Source organism: Leiobunum rupestre, chromosome 3, assembly GCF_980474605.1.
Source record: "Leiobunum rupestre chromosome 3, qqLeiRupe1.1.hap1, whole genome shotgun sequence".
Classification (NCBI taxonomy): domain Eukaryota; kingdom Metazoa; phylum Arthropoda; class Arachnida; order Opiliones; family Sclerosomatidae; genus Leiobunum; species Leiobunum rupestre.
In genome coordinates this window covers 44,773,753-44,786,843 of record NC_143386.1, presented here as the reverse complement: position 1 = coordinate 44,786,843, position 13,091 = coordinate 44,773,753, and the positions used below count along the sequence as shown (strand labels likewise).

The following is a 13,091-nucleotide window of genomic DNA, read 5'->3' as shown; positions in this document are numbered from 1 at the left end:
TTTCCCAATAATGTCCACTACTACCGTAAGAGCGATGGCGCCACCAGTGGCGCCGTTCTCACAGCGCGTGCGTTTTGATGTTAGGTTTAAAAGAGAAGCAAAAACTTTCCAGATTGTTAATGCTAGTTTTACAAGGTTTTTAAATAATTTAGTATGTCTGGGGTATATTGTTCCGTTTTAAAATTGTAAAATATCGAAAACAAGAAATCCTTGTTTATATTTTTTTAAGTTTCCAAAGGAAAAAGACTGGTAAATTCGCATTTTCATTAGATAGGCTTATTGGCATATTAACTTAATATAAATTTTAGTTCTATTTTGTGGCTGAAAAATGTAAATAATGATGGGCTTACAAATAAATCTACGGAATATTTACATGTTAACCATAGAATTTGCGCGAATCATTTCATTGATGCCAGTTTCATGAATATTAGAACTAAAAATAGGCTCACACCATCCGCTGTGCCAACAATTTTCAGTTTTAAAGACTCTACACCATTGGAAATTTCAGAAAATGGTAATTTCAATTCAAGCCTTGCTACTCCTCTGGGAAGATCTAAAGGATAATTTTGGTTTTAAGTTTTTATTAACGGACAGGATTAGCCAAGCTTTTGTAGATAATTTTCTTGGATCTATAAGACAAAAGGCATCCGAATCCACAACAATTTCGAGCTGCATACCGGGCTACCTCTGTGAATAATCTCTTGAAACCACCGGATTCTAATTGCATTGATGATTTTAAACATTGACACTTTTAAAACTGCAGCTCCAGAACCGGATGAAGATTTCTCCAATTTTGAAAATCTTGTAGTCTCGCAAAGCCAGGGGCAATGTTCCGATGAAGACTTAGAATTTTGTAATTCTATTGAAAGTCCAAACCTGCTAAAACAAAATGTTCTTAGTTACATTTCAGGATATCTAATTCACCGCTGCTACTCAAACCTTCAATGCTCTTCTTGCATAAGTCAACTCAAAAAAGACAACCCAATTGTTGACCCAACAAATCTGCTCTTTTACTTTAAAGCTTTCAAAACAGCAAAGAATTCTTCTTTCGGCAGCCTCATCGTACCAACTGATAGTTTCTTCAAATTTGTAATGGAGACAAATGAAGTATTTGACACCAGTTTTAAGCTTTTATCGCACATGACAAATATTAAAGGACGTTTGGAGAGATTCATCATTCAAAGAATTGACAAGAAATATTTTAAAGCTAATGAAGATTCTCCATGTGCAACTGCATACCAAAACATGATATCTTTTTTCATAGAATTCTGCATACATAGTTCCCTTAAAAAACAAGATATCAACCATGAATACATGAAAACCCAGAAAAGATAGATACGAAACTGTTAAAAATACAACATTAATCTCATTTTACCAACTTCAATGTTTCCTCGTATTATTTTAATTTATACCGCTCTGTTCTCGTTAAGCCTCGGCCATTTCATAAAATTTCCAATGAATTTCCTTGGTTAATCAAACAAATTAATTCTTTTAGTATCAAAATATTATAAATAGTCCGCTTTCTTGTACTTACGTTTCTTTATTTTTCATGGAATTGAATTTTATTAATTTTAAATTAAAATTAGCATAATTATGTTTAACAGTCATGACTGATGAAAAATACTTTCCGGATGTTTACAAAATTTAAAAAAAATTCCAGTAGCGACATCGTGTGTCGGATAGTATCGTAACCTCTCCTATGGGCGCGCGCTCTCAAAATCTTGTAAGAATTTTTAACGTTACGGGAATAGGAAGAGACGCCTCTCATAATCTTTACACTCTCTGCTTATAGGGAGAAGCTGGACTCGCGAACGGAAAATATTTCACGTGTAGACTTTAGTAATATTCTTATTACTAGACTTTCAATCTAAATTTAAAAAAGCAAAAATTCCATATTCTTTAAGGGGAATTGTCACCACCCTAAAATTGGTTAAAAACCATTTAAATGGATAGAGGACGTCCGAAAATGGTTATCCAAAAAAATTTCATTGTAATATTATTTTCAGTATTTGATTTATTATTAGCAACCAAATTTCGAGTTTTATCCCCCCGACTCGAGAATCTCAGAACCGCTTGGTTGAAATTTTTGGAGCCGTTTGATGTCGGTAGCGGAAAAAGTAGCGTCACTTTTTAAATACTTGGCCAATAACTATAACATTTCAGGGACTAAAGGCCCATTTTCATGCTTGCTGGTACCGGAAAAAAATCGTCAAAATTCGCATCCGCCACTCGCAAGCGTGAAAATAAAGCTAAAATATCTGTTTGAAACAGATCGACGTGGAAAGTGAAAAAGTGAAGCGGATTTTTTTTATTTTTACCCGCTACCAGCGAGCATGAAAATGGGGCTATAATCATTAATTTATTTTCTATCATTCTGTAAAAAAACCTCGTAAATTTTGGTTTTGGTGACAATTCCCCTTTAACTTAATTTCTAGTTACCTTCCAGTTTAGCGATCCCGAAAAGTGCAAAAAAATGCATTGATTACTACATATTGGGTGTAATTGGACTCGCGAAGGTAATTGCATTTGCCGTTTAGACTTTATTAATACTCTTATTACTTGACTTCAATCTAAATTTAAATAGGGTAAAAACGCATTATTTTAAGCTTACAATTTGAAATGATGATAAATATTTCACGTTTAGACTTGACTAATATTCGTATTCCTTAACCTTCAATCTAAATAAAAAAGTTAAAAACTCTAGAGTCTAAACTTAATCTCTAGTTACCTTTGAAGCCCGATAAAAGAGAAGCAACCCCTAAAAAAGGTAGAAATAATAGTAAAACTACTTATTGGTTAAAATGATGAGAACGTTCGGTATTACTTATTGGGTACAACTGAACTGGCGAAGATAAACATATTTTTTGCTTAGACTTGACTTATTCTTATTAGTTGACCTTCAATCTAAATTTAATAAGGAAACAAACGCTATATAATAAGCTTATTGTTACCTTCCAGTATAGCAAAAAAAATCTTATTGATTAAAATGATGAGAAATTTCAATACTTATAGGGTGCAGCTGGGCTCACGACGATAAATTAATTTTTTCGTTTATACTTGACTAATTCTTATTAGCGGACCTTCAATCTAAATTTAAAACGAAAAAAAAAACCCGCTATATTCCCAGCTTAACCTTCCAGTTTAGCAATCCCTAGATGAGTTACAAAATAATGGAAAAATCCTCATTGATTAAAATATCTTATGGGGTGCAGCGGGACTCGCGACCAGAAATACATTTTAGACTTCACTAATTATTATTAGTTGACCTTCAATGTAAATTTTAAAAGGCAAAAACGCTGTATTCTAAGCTTAACCTTTAGTTACTTTCGAGTTTAACGATCCCGAGAATAATGGGGGATGGGAGAAAATAGAAAAAAAAATACTAATAAAAAATAAATTGCAACTACAAACAACGCGAGAAAATCTTAAAATCCTCGAGGGGGAAGTCTTAGATAATAAGAAATATTTTTCTATTTCGTCTTCGTCGTATCAGCCTCACCCGCTCATCTGGCGCTGTAGAAGCAGAGGAATTTTTGCGCGAAATATTCTGTCACTAGCTCCCGCTCAGTTGCCAATCGATATCGCGAGGGGGCGCTAGTTATTTTCCTCGAAATAATAGGTGTTGGTCCACGTTAGGCTTAGTGACAAAATCCTTCGGCGCGAGTATTACTGTATCCTAGCGAGAGCTGGGAAAATATGGGTTTATTATTAGCTCAGTTTTTGGCGGCGGCGAGGCCGATTGAGGATTTTCCTTCTTACACCTTATTTCGAGTATTGCTGGACTCGCGACGAAGGCACATTCCTTTCTTATATTTGAAGATTTCTATTTTTCTTTTTCGCTATATCTCTTCTAATATGTTGTCGCCAATTTCCCGGCGTCATTGATAACCTGACACTGTAGTAAAAGAGCCATAATGGGGTGCAGTCCGTAACGAACTAAACTACGACTTTGTTATCTCCTCGCGACTCTAAACCTTAGCTGACACCGTTTTCACGTGAAAAAAACCGGTTTTCTATGGGATTTTGGTGCCAGGTTAGCTAAGGCGTTAATAACCGAAAGGCTAAGAATTCGAAAGGTTCCGACCTTATTCTAGGCCGGTTTTATTCCTTTAATAGGCTGAAGCGCAAAAAATATCACGGATTGTATTTTTCTTATTATATCTCAAAGATCTGTTCCTTGTGATGGTTTATTGGACTTAATAGATACAACCGGATTTCCACGCCTCTCTTTGATTCCTTTTTCCTTCGAGATGCTCACAAATAAGCACTGTCGAGGCCTGCATTGTTATGTCTTAATGATTATAAAGACTTATTTTAATACCTGGGAAAATCTAGGTATTGAAAAATTCGAAAGACAAATATTTGACACATTTACCTTCAATGAACTCGAATTTTCTCACCACATTATTATTCAACATTTACAGACGATATGCACATGTTTCAAGCAAATAACCTTAGCAGTAATACTTATCTCTTAAAGATATTTTATATACTTTTGCTGATATTTAAAGGCTTCGATGAGCGTTATAATTGAATAAAATTATATATTATCTGAAAGGCAGGTCATGATTATTAGAACACTCTCAGATTAAATTTGGTTAAATAATGATAAAATGGGGTAAATCATGATTGATGATTAAATGGATTAAATCATGATTCATTGGATTAAATTAAGATTTAAATCATGATTGATTGGATTATATTGAGATTTAAATCAGTATTTGAATGATGAAATCAATATTAGAACGATTAAATTAAATTATTAAAATGAATGCATAATGACTATTGATTACATAATAACTAAAATGATTACATAACTTAAATGATTACATAATGACTAAAATTATTACATGATGACTAAAATTATTACATAATAACTAAAACGATTACATAATGACTAAAATGATTAAATCATAATTAAATTGATGAAATCATGAACCATTGGATGTAATTGAGATTTGAATGATTAAATCAAATTTGAAATGATTAAATCAAATTGGAAATAATTAAATCAAGTTGTGAAATGATTAAATCAAGTTCTGAAATGATGAAATCAAGTTCCAAAATGATTAACTCATGTTCTGAAATGATTAAATCAAATTGAAATGATTAAATCAAGTTGTGAAATGATTAAATCAAACTGGAAATGATTAAATCAAAATGAAATGATTAAATCAAGTTGTGAAATGATTGAATAAAGTTGTGAAATGATTAAATAAAGTTGTGAAATGATGAAATCAAACTGAAATGATTAAATGAAGTTGTGAAATGATTAAATCAAGTTGTGAAATGATTAAATCAAGTTGTGAAATGATTAAATCAAGTTGTGAAATGATTAAATCAAGTTTTGAAATGATTAAATCAAGTTCTAAAATGATAAGATCAAGTTTGAAATGATTAAATGAAGTTTGAAATGATTAAATCAAAATACAAATCAACACGAAGCATATAATTAAAGTTTGGATTATTTTTTGGTTCGGGCATAGGTAAAGATGGATTGTTAAGAGATATATAACATACTTCTGATAGAAATCAAGCAACCCTAAGGCAATCCCATCCTAATATCCGCGTTGGCTTCAACCCCTTGCATCCTCTTTCTCAATTTGTAGTCTTCAAAACCCGATCGAGTCGGGAGGAAGCTCGCGAAAGAACCCTAAAACATTTATAGTCAAATAAATCATACACGGGGTAAGGGAGGCCCACCAGTTGCGTACGTAGTATAAAAAAAAATAACCAGATAGCCGAATACATCAGAATTCCTCTGAAAGAGAGAAGCGTAGAGAACCTTTTTGGAAATCGTTGTTCACTCTGCAGATCGCGCGGCTAGATGGGGGTAGCGTCGCCACCTGCTTGTCAAATCGCGTGCGGGAAAGCCTATTCAACCCCTTTTGTGAATCTACGCCGGAAGGATTGACGCTATTAAATAGTTTGCGCCTCGAAACGCGTTCTTGGCGACTTATTAACGTATGCACCGCGCTTTCCAGCGAACACTTTTCGGGTTGGGTTACGGATAGGCGGTTGGCGAGGTTTATCCGTCATGTTATAGGGTTTTTGGGTCGGGGGACTATATCTACTTATAAGGGGGTAACCCTTTGAGCGCCTCTTCTCCGCGATGATTTCACGGTTGTAACCCTTTTTTCCCTAACGGCGTTCGCCCGCACCTCCCGCCAGGGGCGCCAATGTACACCGCAATCTCTACCCTAACCATTTTTACTCCCGACATCATTGACAAAGCTCTCCCAATCCTTCTATTTATAAATCGGGTGAACCCCTTCCTCTCGCGTGGCGCCCCCCTACGGTTACAGCGCCCTCTGTGTCGGTATGATGTACCCGAATATAAAAATTATCCCTGTGAGTATGTGTTTTCCGTAGGCCTGATCATCCGCGCCAGACGGGGAAAGGGTGAGACAAGTCCGTTAGATCTAAAACGACTGTTTGAAGTGTTAAGCCTTGCTCTGGTAAATAGTGATTTAATGGTTGACTTCGAGAGGCCCACCTTTCCCCTACCACCGCCAAAACCCTTTTACGTTTTTTGACGTGGAAAAATTATGCTAAATTCTTTACGACCCCTATCGGTGTAAATGGAATTTTCAATAAAATATTTTTTTTTTACTTGATTACGTCAAAAGATAATTTCACAAATAAGTATATTGGGAAGAATACAGTAAAAGCCTCTTTTTCGTTTAAGCTGAACGTTTCTGTTTTAACAATTACATAAATGAAGTATATTTTTCTTATTAGGCTGAACCTTCCTCTAGTGCTTAAAATAATTATGATAATTGTAATATTAATAGTTAACGAGATATAAAGTCCTAACTAGAGGGTAGTTTGGGCGCTTGCCCAACTTGTTGAGCTCCGGGGGTCCGAATTAAAACGTAATAACTTAATAACTTTAAATGAATAAATTTTATATAATAACATTCTTAATTTATATAATATACATAGAAGGACAAAAAAATGGCTTTACAGGCAATAAAGATATTCCGCGAGGGAGGTGCCGGCCGGAAAAGTGTTCAACACCGACGCGGCATTGCCCCGTTGTATCGCGATTGCTACCCGCTGAGTCAAAAACGCCGTTAAAATACAAAATTAAAAGAGTTCAGCTTGAAATAGCGCGAAAGTAGACAATGGCCACTGTAGTCTACCCCCTTAAATGAATAAAAATAGGTTTGTTAATTTTCCGGAAAAATAAAATGCGGAAAAATTTCCAGAACATTTTCCGCAAATCGGAAAAATAAAAAATTTAAACATAAATTACTTTTCAAGGGTTTTTAATGTTTTAAACTTTTTATCGATTTAAAATGACTAATATCAGTAAACATCCTACAAAACATTAATAGTGTTACATTTCAACCAGTTTAAACTAGTCTATAGGTTTAGTTTTACTTTTAGATTAGAAAAAATGAGGTGAAAAAGCCGCTTTATTTAAATTTGCAAACAATATATTAGACAAATCATGGAATGAAAACGTTTTTAATACTTTTCGGAAAAATACGGAAAATTTTCCGGAAAAAAGGCCTCGGTAATTTTCCGCGGAAAATTTTCCGACTTACAACACTAAATAAAAATAACGAAAACGTTGCGATTTCACTATTAGTTGATAACTATTCGCCTGGCCTAAGCCATTGTTTTTACATTCACAAATAACGCGTTTTCATATGAATTTAAATATTACCTTTCTAAGGAAGACCTATTAAAATGTGAAAATAAGGTAAACCAATAATAAGCATCTACCATAAGTAACATAATAACAATAAGTATGACGCTTCGTATTGTTTTAGTTCTAAAGTTAATTTTTAGACATGGATTCTCTCACCCATCTTTAGTAGTATATTTCGGCTCGGGTAAATTTTAGACACTAGTCAGCGCTGTGCTGATATAAACCTTGATTGCGAAATAACAGTGAAAATCAGTTCGATGATAATTTATGTTACTTTTCATACTTCATGTATTAATAATACACTAATTTGCCCGTATATTTATGTTTAAGAAACAAAGCCACTTTACTTTAATTAAGTTACTTATGATAACATCTAGTCTATATTTAATTAAAAAAACACCTACTTTATAACATAAAGGAAAAATATTAACTTAAAAAATTACAGAATCGCATTAAAAACTTGATAAAGAGGAGTGCGGGAAGAAAATTTAATTAATTTTAATCCTAAATTACGTCTGATAAGAAATGGAATCAAAATGTTCTTCCATCGTATTTCACAGCCACCCTCGTTAGCCCGTCTCGGAAACATCTTTTCCTCTTCGGCGAGAAAAGAAATTGAAACAGTCCGAGTGTTCCACCATTTATATAATACACTAGGAAAACTGGAAAAGAGAAGGCCCAAAAATTTATTATCTCAAAGTTAATTAAGCCTAATTTACTTTCCGAATTACTTTTTTACTTCTGTTCCTTCTTCGGGGGATCTCTTATTTTTGGAGGGTTCCTCAGCCCACCCATCCTTGATTTTTAAAAATCCTCCAGGAGGAAAGAAATCAAGATTTGATTTACCGGCGATAGTTAGAGAGAGGAAGCGAGTGGGGAGAGATGGAGGGGATTGCGTGGAGGATGCTCGGAAGCTCAAGATGAGAGGAGAGAGAAGCTCTAGAGTAAAGAAGGGATGACGATTGAGATAAAGATTTGGGGAAAGAGAAAAGACCTTCTCCCTCTTTAATTGCCGTCGCTTCGCTTACGCTAGAGATTGTCCGAGGCTTAACGGACAGTCCGGGTGGAGGTCGGATGATCAGGGTGAAGTCTGCGTGATATTGGATCCTTCCGCGCTACGAGCTGGTTGCGGACGGATGTCGTAAGATGGCCCCACTAGCGCGGGATACTTTAAAACGTGAGCAATTAACGACGCGCGCTGCGACGGGTGGTGGAGTACGGGGGAAGCCGAGGCCTAAGCCAAGGCCCGTTTCGCGCTCGTTTACTTCCGTTAAAATGAAGAAGTCACTGCGGGAATCGGTACACCCGCGCTATTTCCCGTGACTTTGTTTAAGAGAGTGTAACCCTCCGCCCTACCCTCTCGCGCAGTTTGTAGAATTGCTTTATTACTGGGCTCTCGTTTCGAGGGCCTACTGTATATCTACGCCGTCCGAAGGGTTGCTTTATCGTTACAGCGCGTGGGTTTTCTCCGGCAGCGACTGTGGCGCCACGCTCGACTAGTGGGAAGTGTTTTAATCGTTCCTGAGAGTAATCAAAGATAGGGAGGAGGAGTGGATTTCCTGAAACTGAGATATAGGAAGGTTCTTAAGCGGGTTTGTGTCTGGGGAGAGTGCTTTTTTTAAAGGTTTTAAGTGTACGTGTATAAATCTTATAATTGGGATTGGGGATCGTTGCCTTTTCCTGATCGGACCCGAGGCGTGTCGACATCTGCCGGTGGGGTTTTAATTGCGCGTGTTGGAAACGTTTCCATTGCAGTAATAGCGCTTCGTAGGCTTAGTAGACTTCGTACGCTGCCATGTTGGTAAACAATAAGCGAGTTTCAATAATATCTGACACATGCGCAGACGAGGATGGTACTTTGACGTCATACCTCAGTTTGACCTCGGTGACCTATGACGTCAGCTTAGGTTTCCCTTTGTTGTGAAAAGTACCATCCTAATCGTTATTTTTAAAGCCGATAGATTGCAGTATGTAAAACGCAAGTGGTGTCCTATGATATCTGATACAACTCTTATCTTGTTTTTTTTTTATAAATATGACCTTTGCATTTCATGTTTTTTTTATTATCGCACTCCGGTAAATTCATTTTTTAAATAAAGTATAAATATGTATGGATAATCTTAAAAGGCATTAAATTACTCGCACAGTGAAGCTAAACGTTTCTACTACTCTTACACACAAGTTACAACAATATCATAGAGAATAGCGCCGATTTGATTTTAGTCGGCGGCGGCGTATAGCGTAGGGGCAAAATGTTTTTGAAATAAACAAAATAAAGTTACATAAGAAATCTCAAAAACAATTCGGCGGCGGGATCAAAATTTATTGTCGGCAGCGTCGGCGGCGCGTAGAAAAGGAAATGATTCGGCGGCGGCGGCGGCGGCTCGACCCCAGATAAAATATCGGCGGCGGCGTTGGATCGGCGCCGCAAGGTTCTAATCAGAGTACATTGCGTGATTTTTTGAAAATACTGCCCATTGTGATTAAAATTGTTGATACTTACTTAAACTGATGATAACGTAAGCTACTACGTTTGTTGAATGTAGCTGGACTCGCGAAATGAAATGCATTTCACGTTTAGACTTAGCTAATACTATTTAGCTAATACTACTATGGTACCACTTCAAAAGTCGCTTGATGACTTAGGCCTAAGGTGGTGCCTTGGGTATTAGCCTAGCTGATTATTATTAATATTATTACCACTATCGTACACGTCTAATTTCGCCTTTTAATTACAAAACGTAAAAATAGATGGCGTGGAAGAGTCGCTCGAAAAATCGTGTAAGCAGAAGAACTTTCACTACAAAGAATTTCTTAAATACCCGAATGTATTTTTGATATTACCAAAAATTTACAAATTTATATTCATAACTTGCGAACTTTGATTCCATATCTGAATATTTCCCATAACTTTATCAGATTCTGATATATTTCGTAAAAATTCCAATCTTTCAAATACGCGGAAACTTCAATTCGTGGCATTCAAAAACTTATACGGTGAAGACCCTTATTTTTTAGTGTTCTTCCTAACACGATTTTGAGTTCTTTTTTGCGCGCGGCATCGGGCTTTGGCCTAATGAGATTTTGATGAAGCAGTTCTGATTAATGCATGCAGGCTTTTTAATTATCATTAACGTCGCGACTGACATCTAGCGTCAGGGAAAAAAGCTATTAACGACTCTCTCATTACGGCTTTTTTTATCCTACAGACGGGGGAGGGTAACTCTCGACTCCGTCTGTTTGCCCAGACAGGGGGCGCTGAACGCGTTAAAAATTGAAGCTTGGCAGTGCAGCCGCCATGATTTAGACGTCACAAAAATCGCAACGAGAGATATTACCCCCGCACCCACCCTTGACTCTTCGTCATTACCAAGACAGGCTTGCGCCCCTCGATGATAACTTGACACCGAAGGGGATGTTAGCATCTTCGTCTAGTTTTAATAAGGGAAGTGTTGACAGGAGACCCTGTCTTCCTTAGCTTTTTTTTTAATTTTAGTCGCTATATTTTCTTGTCGAAAATGACGAGAACAATTACGCAGGGCACGGACCTGTCTTCTTCGATAATTAATGAGGGGAACTAATATTATTAAGACTTAATTTTGGGCTGGGTCGCTGTTTGGTAGCTTCGATATAATGGGCAGCTAGGTATAGCATCTGGGAGCAGTCACCCCTGAATTATTTTTCATCAAACACCAATTGTTACTTTTTATAGTAAGGTTTTAATTTAATTATGCACAATTGTTTGCATTTTTCATAGAAATTCGTTGCGTTAAAAATGTCATGCTCTGGCGTAGAATAGGCACTGATACAGCCTTAAATATATTACCCTGACGCAGCCTTAAATATATTACCCTGACGCAGCCTTAAATATATTACCCTGACGCAGCCTTAAATATCATAACCTGACGAAGCCTACCTTAAATATATTAACCTGAGGCAGCCTACCTTAAATATCATAACCTGACGAAGCCTACCTTAAATATATTAACCTGAGGCAGCCTACCTTAAATATCATAACCTGACGAAGCCTACCTTAAATATATTAACCTGGCGCAGCCTTAAATATATTAACCTGGTGCAGCCTTAAATATATTAACCTGGCGCAGCCTTAAATATATTAACCTGACGCAGCCTACCTTAAATATAATAAACTGACGCAGCCTACCTTAAATATACTAACCTGACGCAGCCTTAAATATACTGACCGGACGCAGCCTTAAATATACTGACCTGACGCAGCCTTAAATATATTAACCTGACGCAGCCTTAAATATACAGACCTGATGCAGCCTTAAATAAATTAACCTGGCGCAGCCTTAAATATACTAACCTGACGCAGCCTTAAATTTATTAAATCTGTCGCAGCCTTAAATATATTAACCTGACGCAGCGTTAAATATACTGACCTGACGCAGCCTTAAATATATTAACCTGACGCAGCCTTAGATATACTGACCTGACGCAGCCTTAAATAAATTAACCTGACGCAGCCTTAAATATACTAACCTGACGCAGCCTTAAATTTATTAATTCTGTCGCAGCCTTAAATATATTAACCTGACGCAGCCTTAAATATACTGACCTGACGCAGCCTTAAATATATTAACCTGACGCAGCCTTAAATACATTAACCTGACGCAGCCTTAAATATAATAACCTGACGCAGCCCTAAACATGAACCCAATCTGAAATGGGAATTCGTCTGCCATCACTGCCAAGTCTGCTATTTCGCCACGGCTATTTTATTTTAGAAGGCTGGTCCACGATTCTATCTCGTAATAGAAACGCCCGTGTAAAAATAAAATTAATTTTTTCCCTCTTTTATGTTGATATGTAAACGTTCGTTCAAACTTCTCTCCTAATACAATAGCGCCCCTCTATTTACCGTGGTCCGTTCTGTCAGTAAATGACGTACCCTGGTGAGATCTATTAATTATGATATTAATTTTCATTAAATTAATGCACTTTTTAACATAAAAATAGTAATAGTAAATATTTTTAATTATTAGTAGGATTACTTTATTTTATTTATTTAGAAAGTAAACGGGTAACTCAACCTCCTAAAATAAAATAACCCTGACTTTGTGTTAAGTTTCGATGTTGCAGCAACGAATAGCAATAAATTTAATTTAGGCTTAAGTGAAGAAACATTATTAAAATTATCAAAGTAGCTGATTGTAGTGCAATTAATGACGAACTTATTTGTTATGATAGATTTATTTTTATATGGAAATTTTCATAGAAACTCTGTTGAAGTTGAAATCGGGAAGAGATTATATATGAATTTTTTAGATGAAACCGGACTCGCGATTACGGTAAGGTTTTCTAATCTCTACTAAACCATAATGTTCATGGGAAATAATTTCGAACCAGAATGCTTTTTAGATTTTGATCAACGTAAGTGAACTTAAAATTCCTTTTTAAATTATTA

The 13,091-nt window shown here is 36.0% G+C and overlaps 1 protein-coding gene and 1 long non-coding RNA gene across 3 annotated transcripts in view; one reads left to right on the top strand and one right to left on the bottom strand.

Annotated features, from left to right (window-relative positions):
- Positions 1–13,091, top strand: part of LOC149951917 (uncharacterized) — a 198,638-nt gene that overhangs the window by 149,291 nt on the left and 36,256 nt on the right. The window lies entirely within an intron of this gene.
- LOC149951918 (uncharacterized) lies at positions 398–972 on the bottom strand. Of its 2 annotated transcripts, none has more exons than XR_016479879.1 (3): positions 940–972; positions 678–876; positions 398–629 (listed from the first exon to the last, which is right to left on the bottom strand). It is a non-coding gene; the product is annotated as an uncharacterized LOC149951918 (long non-coding RNA). The 2 variants fall into 2 exon arrangements; XR_016479880.1 differs by having other exon boundaries at positions 686–876.